Genomic DNA, 4,798 nt, shown 5'->3' with positions numbered 1-4,798 from the left:
TTCACACGTGGCAGCTAGTGATTGGCTTGCTAGCCGTATAAAAGGCTTGAGTGGCTTCCGCCCAAGTTGGAGGACTCCACGAACACCGGGAAGAGGAGACTTCACGCTGTGTGAAGATCTCTAAGCGCTGCGGATCCTTACGGACCCAGTGCATTTCAAGCAGGCAACAGAGGTCTGATCAACCTCTAGCCTCTCCCCGTCGTCGATCGCAGCCTAGACGTATCCCTTCCTGCGCGCAAAAGAACCGGACCCACGGAGCCTAGCAAACTTTGTGTGAGTGAATCCAGAGCTCTTCTACCCGGGTTCGAGTCCTGCAGGTTTATCTTCCCATCGCCGAAAACCCATTGTGATGTACCCTCGTGTTTTACATCTTCCCGTCGCCGAAAACCCCTTGCGACATATCCTCGTGCCCTGCAGGTTCGAGTTTTGTTTTGTTTCCTGTCTGTAACTGCAACTCAAGCAAGTTTTCCAGCCTGCACCACTGCCATCTCAGTGTAAGTAAACAATCTTTAAAACTACCGCTAAGCGCTTGTGCCTAATTCCAGCTCGACGGCCTTCCCTCTCCGACCCGGCATGCCCAGGCTGCTCCCCACAGCCCGCGTGCAGCACGGAAAAGGGCTCGGATCACTCCCAGCCCGCACATACCAGTCTGAGTACTGAACCCTGAGGGACACCACTGGTCACCATATGCCATGCTGACTCGGTTACATGAACAGCCACTCTCTGGGTCTGATCATGGAACCAGTTCCAGAGCCATCAGACTGTATGGTTGTCAAGGCCACAGTTCCCCAGTTTTGCCCTGAGGACACCATGGGAGACCAAGTCAAAGGCTTGTTTGAAATCCAAGTAAGTGACATCAACTTCTACCTCCTGCTCAGATGACACGTCACCTGGTCATAGGAGATGAGGTTGGTCAGGCAGGACCTACCCAAAATAAAGCCATGTTGGCTGTCTCTTAGAATGGCACCTTTGGTCAGCCTATTGTTGTTGGATTCTTTAATAATTTTGTCAAGATCTTACCAGGGATTGAGGTCAAACTGATTGGCCTGTAGTTCCCTGGATCTTCCTTTCTTCCTTTCTTGAAGATAGGCACACATTGGCCCTCTTCTGATCTTTAGGAATCTTTTCTAAATACCACAAGTTCTCAGATATCTGCGCCAATGGTCGAGCTATGATGTTGGCCAACTCTTAAGTGCAGAAGAGTGGGATGTATCGAATTGGCACCTTGGCTGGGTCCACACTTCAGCAGAGGTGGGTTGGGGGGGGGTGAATGGGTGATTCACCCTCCTCCTAAACCACATAATTCCCATTCCCTCCCTCCTCCCACCCCCTATCTCTTGGTGGGGTTCTCAGCCATAATGGCCTGAGAGAGGGCTGTAACTCCAGGGGAGGGCCTGTAGTGGCCTTGGATTCATCCACTGCCCCTTCCTTCCAGTCCCCCTTTCCATGGGCACTCCGCATTTGCCCTAGCACATGAGTCCCCATTGCACCTGGGGCAAATCTTTTAATCACAGATTACACAGCATCCTCACGCATGGCCTGACTCATCATGAGAAGTGTCAGGAGAACCAGCCACAGGTTTTGTGGGTTGTGCCAACACTGTGGCTGCTTTGCTGGTACTGGCCGCTTTGATGGTGATGGTACATGCTCCATACCTTTAGAAGGGGTGCAGAGACATGTGATAGGACTTGGTTTGGAACAGCTGCATCCCATGTGTGCAGAACAGTGTCATGGGGCTTCCCTCCACTGCTTCCTTTACTGGTGCCTCTGTGGGTTACTCCTCCAGAACACCTCTGGTCCTGTGAGCATGAGCAGTGGGAGTGTCTGTCCAGTTCCTCATGAGGAAATGGGACAGGTCCTTGTAGAATGGCATGCTTGCCCCTGGCTAACAGACTCTTTCTAGCATCCAGCCCATGGTAATAATGCCTCCTCATCAATATACTCTTGGTGAAACACTACTCCCAGTCCCTGTTGTGACCCCTTGTTTGTATCTCCTGAGTGATACATGTGAAGACATCTCTGATTCAATGCCCTATCTGGAGCTGGTGCTGGATGTCCTCCTCTTATAAGTTGGCAATGAGATCCTTTATTTCCCCAACATGTCACTTGCATCCCCATGTTTGGCTTTTGGGAGTGAATGGGCCAGGTTTGTTCATGGTCATGGTGGTGCTTATGGAGTCCCAATTGTCTGTGCGTGGGTGATGGTCCAGCTACTGGGGGTAGGTAGAAGACTGGAAGGGTGAATGGATGGATGGATGGATGGATGGATGGAAGCAGTGGTGGATGCACAAGGGTGCAGTTCTCAGCATGTTGTGTAGATCTCACTCTCAGTTCAGAGGCTTGGGGTCCCTGTTCCCACTTGACTTGGGCTCAGCTGTTCAGATCACCTCCAAAATCTTGAATTATCCAGGAGCTTTCAGCTGATGCCCTGTGATTCTGGCAATGCTACATGCTTTCCCCAGGCTGTAAAATTCAAGGGGCCACACCCCAGATGGTGCCTTAAGTTTGCAGGGTGTTCCTCTGCTCATCCTACTTGGAATTTCAGTGCCCTCCTCAACCACATCCCTCCACACACCAAACTACCTGGTTGATCAACTAGCTATTTGATCAGTGAGGAAGAAGAGGGGGAGTTGATCTGCACTGAATGAGAATGAACGACATGGCAGGAGCCTTCCCTCAGGGAAAAAAACAAACAAACCTGAAAAAAAAAAGGAATGGCAAATATTTAGGGCCCAACTCAGCCACCTTATTTACAACCTTATAACATGGAGGGTTTTAGTGCATTGGATTCTATTAGTGAGATGTTATGCATTTCAACTCCAAACACTACTAGCCAAATTTTATTAGATTTCATTGTTTGCCTTTTAGTTTTTCTTTCCCCATCCCTTATCTGGCACTGTATAAAGTACCTTTTGGAGGAGATTTTAATATAAATATAAATGTCATAAGGGAGGAGGCACAAGGCACCACACTGTCAAGTGGTTGTTCTGCATTATTACATATTTATTTCCATATTAAAAAAGAAATAAATACATCTAGTTATGTAATTTATAAATCTGAGCAAGGCAGAAAGTTGGAATGACTTGTAGTAAAAGATGCCAGATGGAAAAGCATGAGATTTGAAAAGAAAGAAGATTACAGAGGAAGTCTGAGACAGAGATAAGGAGAAATAATCTCCTCTCATTACTTCCCATTGTCTGGAGCTGTAACCTTTCAAGAAGAGACATAACCAGAACTAGTCTAGTGTTGGAACCAAAACCTTATGCCAGGTTCAGATCCAAGACTTTACTGTAAACACTCCCCCATGAACCTAAATTGAAATTTCATATTTAAGTCTTTATCCCTTTTCTATGTAAAAGTGATTTTTGAATGAACTAGTCAAGTCCAGCAAGTTTTAGGTTCAGAGTGGAGAACTAACCTAAGTCTCAGGGGCTGTGTCTACATGAGACTCTACTGCAGTGTTGTTACTGCACATTTATTTAGTACTTGTTTATATAAATACTAAATAAATGCACAATAACTGAGTTAACACACTGTCGCACCAGTGAATGCCTTTTTTGTGCAGTAGCCTAATACTACTGTGCAGTAGTGTCATGTCGCGGTTTTGGCCATGTAACATTACTCTGCCATAGTATAGGGCTACTGCGCAGTCAGCAACTCATGTAGATGTGCCCAGGAAAACATAAAGTTGGATTGAACAAGACACTATTTTCATCAGGACCTTACAAAATATTTCTGAGCATAAGCAGCACCTTACTGCATCAGATGTGTCTGAAATCACTTGGGAGAATGCAACATGGAGAGAGTAGATATTATGGATTGTAGTTCCTGGAAAGAAGAAATACATTTTACTTTTTGATTATGTTTCCGCCCCCCCGCCCCACAAGCCTTCAGATAAAGAACATGGAGAGCTATTAAAATATTTCAGGCAAGATTTTGCTTCCTAATTTACACTGCCTGTTATTTATACTGTCTTTACAGGTGTATAGAGCTGAGGAGCTCCACCTGATAAGTTTTAATTGGCTTCATCCCTGAATGAGCTGTCTTCTTTCTCACCCTTCCCCCAAGCTGTAGAATATTTTTATACCTGTAACTGCTCTTAATGACCACCCAGATAGGGATGTGATTTTTCCCAGCTCAGGCAATGTCTCTAATTCATTTCTAGATGGCAAAAGAAGGGCAGGTTAGGAATGTACCTTATTGAGTAAACAGTACAGTACAAAGACCCAATTCTGCTCCACTTGAAATCAAAGGGAAATTACCTCAGTTTTAGGTTTGTGTTACTCCATTTCAACAATTTGAATGTGACTGAAGAACTATGAGATAAACATAACCCCCCCTACCCCCAAAGGTCACTGCATTATCCATTAGACCATTTCAGAAAACACACAATAGGAGTGTTATTGCCCTGAGTGAAAACAATCAATGCCTTTTAAAACCTTCAGACAATTTCTTGGTAAACAATGTATTGTCCTGAACCTGCAGGCCATGGCTCCACTGCCTGTCGTGCAAACACACAATGCTCTGATTGACTGGTAAAGTTAGGGTGCCAGGTAATTAGGCTATTAAAAAAGAACTGACCAAATGTTGACACAGTACAAAATACCTGGTGATACTAAGTCATCCTTTCTGGGGCATGAACTGGCAAATGGGACAACTTGACTGCCTCCACTCACTAGGGCTTTAGGAGGGTGACTCTCATTTTCCAAAATTCTGTACAGATTTTAGGGAATCTTTTGGGTTCAGAAGGGAAAATGTAACCACTGCTTCTGTTGCAGGCAACAGATTGGGAAGGTGG

Source organism: Alligator sinensis, unplaced genomic scaffold, assembly GCF_000455745.1.
Source record: "Alligator sinensis unplaced genomic scaffold, ASM45574v1 scaffold1075_1, whole genome shotgun sequence".
In the NCBI taxonomy this organism is placed as follows: Eukaryota; Metazoa; Chordata; order Crocodylia; family Alligatoridae; genus Alligator; species Alligator sinensis.
This window is presented reverse-complemented; position numbering follows the sequence as displayed.